We start from the raw sequence: 11,904 nt of genomic DNA on the forward strand, positions 1-11,904 counted from the left end.
AATTTGGGCAAAGTATAACACAATGACAACCATCCTCCTTCTTATTCTGGAAGAGCCACCCACCTGCTCTCCAAATTCACTCCTGAGAGAAACTGTTTTAAAGCTGATAGGAGAAGAAGAGACAATGTTGAAATGCAGACAAGTGAAGTCTTTTAACTCCCTACAAGACTTGCCACTAACTAGAGAAGGTGGCTTCCTCCTCTCTGGGGAACAGATTTGATGTTGCTGCATGTGTTGTGGCTGTATTCAATACTGTGCTAGCAGCAGAGAACTGTGCAGTCTTTTGCAATGCAAATACTTTTTTTTTCTTCTTCTTCATTTGCTTTCCAGCCCTCTTTCCAGCTCATGATATCATATTCTGATAACTGTTTCCACCTTCCCACTAACAAAAACAACATCTGCCATCAAGGTAAATATGGCACGAAATACTGTTTATTTTTGACTTTACTAAAATGTAGAGCCCATACCTTCTGGAATATTTTGCCCTATCAAATATGGTAATGGACTCATGACATGAGAGACCACAGCAGAACAAGTTGTCATAGTATTAAGTCACCCTTATGCCCCCACCTCTACAGTTTCTCTTATGGCTATGCAATTAAAATATATGTAATCAGGCAGATCGGAGTGGGTGCTTTGCAACTTCAAGCAAAGACCATACGTAGGGTACAGAGAATTCATAAAAGCAAACATGTCACTCTGGTGTCCAGAGAATATTCAGAAGATACCTAGGGTGGAAAACACATCCAAGGTAGGTAAGTAACACAAGTATCAGATTGGAAAAGAGCTTAAATATATTGAAATCTTCATCAGCTACGTGAGTTTATAGAAATCGGTACGTTTTAACAAGACAAAGAAGGAATATTTAAGAGAATAAAAATGATTACTTGCTAAAAGAGTAATACAAAACTTTATACTTGCAAAAGCAGTTGTATTATAGAGATGAGTTCCTGAGGTGTCAGTAGGTGACAAACCAGGTAGGAAGAACCACAAACTAGTTGACCACAGGGCAGAGTTTCTCATATCATCCTTATCTCTTAAGACAGAGAAGGCTAAGAAGACATTTGTAGCATAACAATCTGAACTCAATCCCTTGATCACTGGATCATCACTTCTTACCAACTTTGTCAGACACTTACAGTTTAAAAATCCTTATATGACAATTGAAAGAAAAACAGTGTATGAAGAGAGGTTAGGTGTCTATGACAGGATTACTGTGTTTGGGTTTTTACACCTAGAGAGATGGTTTATAATGAAAGATCACAAGAGCTTTGTAACACTACAGAACTCTATTCACATGCTTCCATCTTGCAAGTAAGAAGCATCAGGCAGAAGCATCAAAAACCTACAGATTTGACACTTAAGTCTACCTTTCATATTTTCTAACTTTTTTTACCCTACTGTCATACTGAAAAGAGCAGGGCAGTTGCAATCCTAAGGGAAACATCCAGCAACTTCTGCTATATGGTTTCAAAGGTGTGGACAGGAGCACACACTGCCTAACCAAGCAAGATGTTTGAACCACAGATGCAGGTTTATGTACCAAGATCCAAGGATACAACTGCAGGTCGGTTCAGTCATTAGCAGGCAGAGGCCAAGCAGGTATGAAGACACTCCAGTGTCAGAAGGCATCTTGGAAAATAAGAATCTTGGTCTTCATATTGACTTTCTCTGCTGGGGATGAGGGAAGATGTGTACAGTAAGAAGACTTTGACCAAGATGATTCACTTTTTCCATTTGCAGGACAGAATCACTTGTATTTTGTCTGCTGCTGAAAGACTGCCCCTGCTACACAGGCACAGTGGACCCAACCCCTGAGCAGCATTTCCTTTGCCATGGACAGGCAGATGTGCTTCCTGCCCTGGAAAGGATAGATAACGAAGAAGGCTGTTTAGGATTTTTCGCTATTCATCCTTCAAAAGTAGATTTCAAACAGAAACGCCACTACACTTGGTCTCAGGTGTGGTTACATGCTCCATAAACATGTTTTGATGATTCAAAACTAGGTACAGTAGTGAGATGGCACCAACCAACTTTAAGGTAATTTATACCATCTAGAAGTCATGATTGGGGGGGAGGGGAAGAAATGGTAACCTGCACATCAAACATTCAGCCAGTAAGCACATCAATATCAAGGTTGTGACATGCTTTGGATCACAGCTAAAGATGAATCACAAAGGTTCCTGTGCCTACAGAAAAATGTGATGCAGAAAGCCAACAGACTTTTACTCAGCTCCTAGACAACTTTGAAATAGGCCATACTTACACATACGTGCCTGGACTGTAGACCTGATAGAAGGGGTAGTAAATGAAGAGGTCTCCTCCTTATTAAAGTCAAAATCTGCTCCAAAGATTTTTAATTTTTGTGTGTATGATCTTTCCTTACAAGAAAGAAGGAAAGTCCCAGCCCTAAAAAACCAAGCCCAAATGGTGCCTTACATAGAGCCTTTAGAGCCAAACACAATCTAAGCAATAACTTAGACAAAAACTTCAGTTTCTTCACAATATGTTTTCAGGAGCTTTATTTTAGCAGTTTGTAGAAAGTGTTTGGAAGCTGTGACCCGAAACCCGAAAGAGCACAGAAGTTCATTATGAACGCTGACATCTGCTTAACCTCACACCTCGATTTCTGTTCCTGCTTCAGCTATGACTGCCACTGATTTTAATCAGTGTCACAACCTTTCATACTAACTCTAGAACGTCAAAAACTTCAACTTCCAGCTGTAAGCACAGGCAATGGCAGGAAAAACTGAGGAAGGGGGAAAAAAGAAAGTATAATTTTTTGCTATATCTTCTTCTTTCTGTATTCAATTATCAGCGTGACCTGTCTTTAACCCAAGCCCTATGGTTAATAGGTTTCCTGTAGCCATCATGTGATTAGACAGCTCTTGCACCTGTTAGCATATTTAGGCATATATTTTTGTGTTAACGGCCAGTGTTTCTTTTTAAATAAGCCACAACTACATTTTAAATTGCTTAAGTCAACTTCCTCAAGCAACCACAGTGAGAGGTTCTCGTGGGAAAAAAAAAAAAAAGAAAGTTCTAGGCATCAGATTTAAATTCAGAACACCTCAATTAAACCTACAAATTATTTTATCAGAAGAAGGGAAAAGAAATTAGAAACTACCTAGTCAAAATACAGAATAATAAATATAGAGTGGAATAATGGGGTCACAGGTGGAAAAATACCTTTATCTATGTTTTATCTTCACTTTGAAGTGCTGTTGCTTTACCCAGATTATCATAGATAACAAGTTCTCCAAGGGTAAACATTGTTCTGAGCAGTTGTAGGCAAATACTACAATATAACTAATTCCCATTTGAGGGGAAGACAGAAGGCATCTGGCACAGGGCACCTGACAAAGTAGTTCTAACTGCTCTCTTAGGTGTTTGCACCTGGAAATAATCTCAGTAAAGAAAAAAATACAAAGGAATTTTTTTTTAAGAAACAGCAGAGTGGTTTACCCTATTCCTTCTTTCCCTTGTGCCTCAAAGCGTTGTTATTAATACGTTTTTCTTCTTCCAGGTTATGCTAATTTACGCTACTCCCCAGGTATCTCATTTTGACCTCATCCTCATCTCCACTAATTCACTTTTCAGAGCTCCTTGAAGTGGCAGAGCTAGATTTTTGCTAGCAAGCTCCCTGCCCGTGCAGCACACCCAGCTCCTTTCCCACCAAAGGTGTAGAGCGATGACTGTGTCTCGGGGGAGTTTCACTTAAAGGCTTTCTACATACTGATGCACACATGCATGCCACATGCCACCACGCAAGGTCCTCCCTGGTTACCAGGTGGTCACTGTGACAGTGAAAAAGTGCATTTGAGACCATTGGCACATCTTTATTTAAGTATCTCCTACCAGCATCATTCATGGCTCATGTATGGGAATGAAAGGGGAAGATAATTCTAATATAAAATACTACAACGCTGGCAGTACCAGTTCCACTTTATGGGTTGCATAAAGCACAGTTCTCTGAAACAGTTAAATCTGTGCAATTTATTATTTTTTTTTTAGCATTGACAAGACACTACCTGATTGACAAGATACTCCCTGATCCTGACTTGCAGTCAACTAATCCCTTTCTATGTCCACATGGAGCTCTTGCATGAGCTTTGACCAGCCACAGCACTGCATTCAGCCTGCTCAGACTGGAGCAGGCACTCCATAAAAGGCTGCTCAGTGCTAAACTCACAGCCACCACTCAGCAACAAATGGAAGAGAACTATTCATGATTTGCACCTTTCTTCCAGCTTGCTTTTTTATTTGTAAAAGAAGCCCGATCCACAAAAGCTGAGGGTGAAGAGAAGACTTGTTTCCAGGTATGACATTTGCCCAGGTTGACAAGGAGGTTGGTAGCTTGTAGAAGAATTTGTTAACTAGATGATAGAGGAGTGGAAGAGGGAACCTGCCAGCTTTCACCTCACTACAGACAACAGCCTGAAAAATAACTAGCAGGATAAATAACTTAACCCTCCACAAGGTAACAAACTCCTGGTTTTGTCCAACATCATCATCATCAGATAAAGCCCCTCAATTTTTGTGCAGAAATTGCATTAACTTTCATAAACACCTCCTATCTCATTTTCCCATGAAGACATACACTTCTGTAGATCATTACTGCCTCTATAACAACATCAGCGACAACCAAGACGTGGTTATGTTGCCTCGGGGTTTATTGGTCAACTTCCGTTTTTGAAGTTGCTGTTATCTGCTCTCCATACTAATTATGGTTTTGTACTTACTGTTTGAAGAATTATGTTAAAAAAAAAATAGCAAGCAAGAGGTGAACTGCTAATATGGAAAAGTAGCTGTTGTTTTGCCTTAGGTTTCACTATATAGTTTTGACAAGGATGATGCACACATTTCTCAGGCACTAAGTGGCCACAAACTAGTGAGGTACAGATTTGTATTTTCCTGCTTACTCACATTTTCCCCAGCCATTTATGAAGTTAAAAAGAAAACTTCAAGAACGTTAGGTTACGTGATAATAATTCATCTGCACATGCCCAAATGAGAACAGAAAGACAGTGGCAGGAGAATACCCTGCCATGGCTATTTTCAAGCCCATCACAGGAGCCACCAGCCCCCCACAGTCTCAGGGGAGCAGAGAGGCACAGGAGCAGCCAGGAACCCACACTAAGGACTCAGAAGAAGGGACACTTGGCCTGGGCACCCTTCTGAGGCTGTCCCAGCAGGGCCTCAGCCCCGTCAAAATTGGTCAACACTACAGCTCCTTTTGGAAGGAGAAGGGTTGCTGCCCAGGGGTATGGGGCACGTTATGGGATACAAAGGAAGAATATTTTGAGATGGCATCAGATTTATTACAGGATGTTTAAGGAAGGCACCAAAGGGAGACCAGGGCCAAAAATACTTGTAATTCTCCTCCCACTCTCTCACTGGAGGACCTCTGTCCTGCTTGGCCAGATAGGGGAGAGGGACGCAGCCTTTCCTAATGCCTGGGAATATATTGTGAGCCTCGCTGCCAGTCGGACTTGGGGATGCAGCTGCCTCACCTGTCTCAGGCCACTGGTGATATATTTTCCCCTAATAAAGTACTCTTTTCTGAATTATTATTACGTGCTCATAAGCTGTTGTCACTACTCCATGACACAGGTATAACACAAGGGGAATCAAACACAAAAAAGGAATCCACAAACGGTGGAAGCAAGGACTGGTAACCTGGGGTGATTACAGGGAGATTGCTCGTGAAACTAGAAACTAGGTTAGAAAAGCTAAAGCCCTGACGGAATCAATTCTGGCCAGGGACATTAAAAATAACAGAAAAGTATTCTACAAGTATGTGAAAGAAAAAACAAGAGAGAATGTGGGGCCTCTCCAGAGTGGTACAAGTGACCTGGTTACAGAGGATATGGAGAAGGCTGAAGTACTGAACAATGTTTTTTCTTCGGTCTTCACTGATAACCACCTGAGACACTCCACCCAAATCACAGAGGGCATTGGCTAGGTCTGAGAGAGTGAAGAACAACCCAGGGTACGAGCAGATCAGGTCCAGGAACACCTAGAGAACCTGAAGGTGCACCATGGGACCTGATGAGATATACCCACGGATCCTGAAGGAACTGGCGGCTGAAGTTGCTAGGCCACTGGCCATCGTATTTGAGAAGTCACGATAGTCTGATAAAGATTATCCTGATAAAGACAACAGCCTGAAAAATAACTAGCAGGATAAGAAACTTAACCTTCCACAGGAAAGAGCAGAGGTATTTGCTGTTCACTGGCAAACCCCTGACAAGGATCATGATGGACCTCCCTGACTTGTAATGTATCTACCATGAGACGTTAAAGGCCATAACCCGTCAGAGATCAGGAGAAGCAGACATTCAGCACCGAACACAGAGAAAACCATCTTAAGAGTGTGCAGGCTCTATAAACAGGAAAGGAAACACCGGCAGGGAGAGGCAGAGTGCCTTTCCCCAGGTCACAGACAAGGTCCTTGACCAAGCCAGAAATAGAGCTCTGGCTTCCTGAGTTCCCTCCATCCCACTGCACACCTGGTCTCCCATACAGATGTTGCTCTCACGTAGAGACACCCCTTCAGATATCAAGACGTCTGGAGAACAGAGCAGCAGCAACCTCACAGAAGCAGTATTGTTACTCTTTTCAGGAACTGAAAATTTCAGCAGAAAGAATTGGGACAGGAAGTATTATATAGCAAGGATAATATCTTAATATTCCTTGCTCCAAATCAGTTGTGTGTCCTTTTCTGGATAGCATTTAAGGGATTTGTTTTGCACCATAGATCTATAGCTTCTCCTCCCACATAAGAGGCTATTTTTATCACTGGACAACATCATCACAGAGTCTAGTTACATGGCTACTAAGAAAAATGCCTGTTTTAAACTCCAGTAAAACAAAATACATAGCTCAAGAAGAAATCACTCTACTAACAAATATCAAACCAAATATACAGCATTATCACATCCCCCTTGCCTCTGAACAGTGAGGACACTTCACCCTGGAAGCGATGCTTAGTTAAGCAACTGATTCAAAGTACAGAAATATTCACTCTCCACATATTTGGTGCTATGACAGCTGCAGTATCTGCAATGAATGCTGAGGTCCCAAGCCTGTTTACCCACAAGCAAATTCATCATGTGAGAATCAAAAGCGAATTTGCTCTTCTGGGCCCTTTTCTAGCAGATGCATGGCAGCACTTGGGATTATTAAGTAACTCACAAAATCAGGAGTTCCAGGTGGCGATGGCTCATTCAAGAGCAGCATCTGCATCACTCCCATCCTAAAGCACACTTACCCAGTGCTCTGCTTCATACCCCAGGCCTGTTTGGTCACAGTAACACAGTAATAAGTAGGTGGTTTGGTGTGAGTTTTCTTGGGCGCCCGGTTAGCTCAGTCAGTTGAGCATGGCGCTGACAACGCCAACGTCGTGGGTTCGATTCCCATTCAGTCCCCATGTGTTGCCCGATCTAGTCGACAAGTGGCGTCTCTGGCGACAGGGAGGCTGGGTTAAAACGATCTCTAACGGACCTTCCAGCACGATTCTACTATAGCAGAAAGATTTGAATTGTAACCTAAGGAAAAAAATATATACATTTTGTTCTTAAGCATCTGGGCTTCTTTCTCTTCGAGGAGTACCCCTCAGCTAAACAAGATGCCCCCTTCCCTCTCTCCCAGGTTTGAGCTAATTACACATTATTCAGCCAGCACACATTATTACATCTCTTTACAGTAACAGTGACCATTGAAGTACTAAAAAGCATTAACACTTGTAAGCACACATTGCCTGGGTCCATAGAGACACACCACACCACCACGTCAGTGTCACCAGGAGCACGTCCTGCCTCACGCAAACTTGTGCCACTCTGCTCCAGCCCCTGCCTCCACCCCTGATCCTGCCCAGCCCATGGCTGAAGCGAATCCACGTGTAAAGCCAAGCCCTGGAGAACGGATGCTTGGGAACAGACTGTGCTTCCACCTCCTTCCCTGTGGCATTCCAGTCCCTTTGTCCTCAAGGTTTAATTGTCAAATTTGAAACTTTCGTGAGGCGTGTAGCAGAAGAGGAACAGCCCAGCCTACCATCTCCTGAGGGGAGCAGGGCAGGAGGAGAGTTTGGCAAAGAACAATGCTTTGCCCAGCCCCAGCCTTGCCTCAGCTGAGGGAGCATGGCACCAGTCTCTCCTCATGTCGCTCCTGCAAGGAGCCACCTCTCTGCACACTACAAGGTAAGGCACTATAAGAAGTCTCTATTTTGGGAGGCCTTACTTTCGCTTGGCAAAAATCTTGCTATTCCCTTCAAACACCAGGCTACGGTGAGGCTGAAGAATGAAGGGCTGAACGTTTCGATGATGCACGCGCAGCCTGGGGTAAACCAAAGTGAATTAACAACCCTACACCTGGGCAGCCAGTGCACACGCAGCCTATTACCAAGAGGCTGTGAGCCAAGTGCCATTAACCCCAAGGCAGATTGTTATTAGACCATAACACCCAACCTGTCATGTCTCATTGTTTCATTAACACAGTTCTGGAAAGCCTCTAATAAAGTCAGGGGAAACTGTTGCCTCAAAATTAGCAGAGATTACAAGATTTTCCTCATGGATACTGAAGAGAAGAAAAGGAAGTTTACTACAATAATCTTAGGGGCATTAGAGATAACTGATAATTTTGCTTCTGATCTAAAGCCCACTGAAGGCAGTAAACAGGCTCCTTTGTTTGTTTTTTTTCTCCCTGAAACAGTGATTTTATTATTATAAATATGATTCTTCCCTACTCATTTCTTAAATTAAATTAGAAGTTGCCCAGCCCAGAAGAAACCTGTAATGCATGTACCAAAATATTTGCATGGCTGACAAGCCCTGTCTTTGAATCCTCATGAAAAGCTTATAATTGTGTTTAATGCAATTTATTTGTCATTAAAGAAATAAGCTTTGATCCAAACATCTTTGCAACAGAGATCCAAAGAAACTAAAACTCCAGGTCTCTTTTAAAGTAACATGCATTTAACATTCATTCCTTTCTTCATCTGATTAGGAAATTTATTCCCTAGTAGATTATAGAAACATAACAAAGAAAAAAAGTTATCCGTATGCGACTTCATTAATGCCTCGTAAGTTATGGCTGGCCTAGTTTGGTTTTGGATTATTTTTTAAATTTTTATTTCTTTAAAGAAGGGACATTTAATTTAAACTAAAAATCTTCAGGACAACAATTATCAACCATTCCACCACCCTAGAAAGCTTAGATAGCACCTAACCAAGCAGGCTTACAGCATTCCAATGGGTTGAGTGCCAGCTGACAAAAAATAAAGAGGAACTTAACTAGGAAAGAAAGGAGAGTTTTGAAAAACTTGAATGGAAGCCCTTTCATGGATGATTTTAATGACAGTGGCAGCTTGTCAGCATTTAAGTAACTCTCTGCAATGCACACAGGGTCAACACAGACATTGTACTTCTATTCACAAGGGAGGAACCAGGTAGTTGGCTTTTTGTTTGTTGGTTTGGGTTTTTTTTGTTTCCTTTTTGGGTTTAATCAAGACATGAGCAAAACAAATGCTCCAGAATGTAATCACAGGGGGGGTAAAAAAACAATAAATCCTCTCTAATAGAAGAAATCGTGTTTTTTCCTCTGCCAAATGCCTCCAGGAAACTTTCTGTGGGAGTTGGGGCATTCATCTCCCAAAATCTGGCCCCTACTGAGAAACTGCAGTGTGCCAAGCCAAGAAGAAAGAGGAGGGTAAAAAGAGGAAAGCAAATTCTAAACCAATTGTGAAATAATCCAGATCATCTAAATTCCTATTATGCATGTGAAATATTTCTTTAAAAGGAAGACGATTACTTAGAAGTCATGATTGCTTAAAAAGAAAGAGAAAGAAGACCTTTAAAGACCATACTAATTTGACTTTCAAACAGGTTCTTATCCATATGAAAATTAGTTATTACGGCATTTTAAAAGCCACAACACCCATAGCAGATGGGACCATCTTTCAGTCACATCAGTCTCTGCAGCCTAGGTTAGCAAACAGCAGATGCTTGAGGAAAAACGTAAAACTAGCACAAGCATGTGGCAACACCTCACCAGAACCCTCTGCTGGGGTCAACACAACCCACAAGTCTCCTGTTGAGACTCCTTAACCCAGAATTTCTGAACTCACATGAAGTTCTAGTACCTCTAGCCTCTGCTCAGCAGCTTGGATGACATTATAAACCACCACCCTTCCCTTTAAATCCCATATAATTTTTTCATGTCCCCTGGGTCTGACATTATAAGCAGTGGCAAGCAACTAATTCATTTCCATCTTCTCCATCCCTGTGATATCAAAAGACTTTTGTCTCTCAGTAGTTTCTTTCCCAAGGCCACCTGCAGTCATACAGATGCTGTTCGGTGCCCTCGACAATTACTGCTGCTCTAATCTGAATCTTCTCTAACTCCCATCTACCTTCCCTCACGTGGATCTGTCCTTAGCTCTTTTCTGTGCTGCTGGCTTTTAACTCCTTACTCTACTGCATGAAGCCTCAACACGGGCAACAGTGGAACCAAAGGCTCTTCCTAAAAGAAGCAGTAAGGCAAGCATCTAGACTTCACACTCATCAGTTCCTCAGCGTTTGTCAGACAAAGGCATTCTTAAACAAATAATAATCCCACACACCAAAAAAAAAAAAAAACCACAAAAAAAAAATCCAGGTTTTCGTTCTGAGTCCTATAATTTTTGAGTGAAGGTAAGTCAGATTTGTTAAGCAAGGAATATTTTTTTTAAAAGAGAAGACAGTTCTAGAACAGACTCACTGATGTAAACAGCTTAGTTAAATGAAATTTCTAATGGTACCATCGTAGTTTGAATTATTATTCCAACCAGACTGAGATGGAAATTGTCATGCTGTAAAGAGAAAGCTACTTCAGAGTGCCTGCACTGTAGAAGCAGCTCAGCCCCAGTGAATTTATCTCTAGAATAGCCTTGTTAATTTAGCCCTACTTCAAAAAAGGCCTAAAATGTAACTGTCAGGCTCCTAGTGCAAAAGATCCATTCTGGAAAGTCTTTTTTTTCCATTTGTTTTTAAGCAACAACCAGCAGATGCTTTTGAGTGTCCCAGGAGGTAAACTTTGTTTCTATCCCAACTGGAAGGACAGAATTAGCTGTTTCTTCAGACATTTTCCACTTCTTTCCTTAGATTCATTGAGCTCTCCAGGGAGAAGACTACAGAAGCAGATGAGGAAATCATGTGTATAAGGATGTGATGGGGGTTGGGAGTGGAAACATCAGGCTATGAACTGCATTCCCTCTCATCCCGTGGTGACCACTGGCCGGACCTTGCAGGAAGATCCACAGGTTTGTTGCTGCTGCTGGACCCAGCCACGGCTCAGGAAAAACCGTGCCTGTGGAGCAGGCAGGGAAATAAAATATGGCTTCACCAGAAAAACATCAATAAGCAACGAGTGCCAGCTCCACAGGGTCCGAGTTATGACACAGGGATAGCTTTAGGTCCTTCGGATCTGACCCCAAACCAAACGAACGCTGAAGAAGTTGGGTAGCTTTCCTTACACCTGGAGGTACTACAGTCCAGGCCTTTGGCAGAGTTTTCAGGGAACAGTTGTAGCTGGAACGACATTTTAAAAAGCTGTGGAAGCCCAGCCACAGATGCAGAGATGAAGCATTCATAGCATGCATTCTAATAATTTCTGTTTATACAGCTTAGGAAAAAAACCCAAACTAATACTAATTCCTTTTTGTGTGGGAATCTGCTCTGGTTTAACTCAAAGGTCACTTTTAAGTCTGTGTATATTTGTCAAATATACAGGCTGCTGGTCTCGTTTGAAAGATAAAGGTTATGGGGGAGGAGGGGAGGGAAAACAACAACCCCGGCCAGTGCAGAACATGGAACTGAACGAACCTTAAGGAAAAGCACCGATATGCCAGAGAGAGACACATTCCTG

Source organism: Apaloderma vittatum, unplaced genomic scaffold (genome assembly GCF_000703405.1).
Source record: "Apaloderma vittatum isolate BGI_N311 unplaced genomic scaffold, ASM70340v1 scaffold23439, whole genome shotgun sequence".
Lineage (NCBI taxonomy): Eukaryota > Metazoa > Chordata > Aves > Trogoniformes > Trogonidae > Apaloderma > Apaloderma vittatum.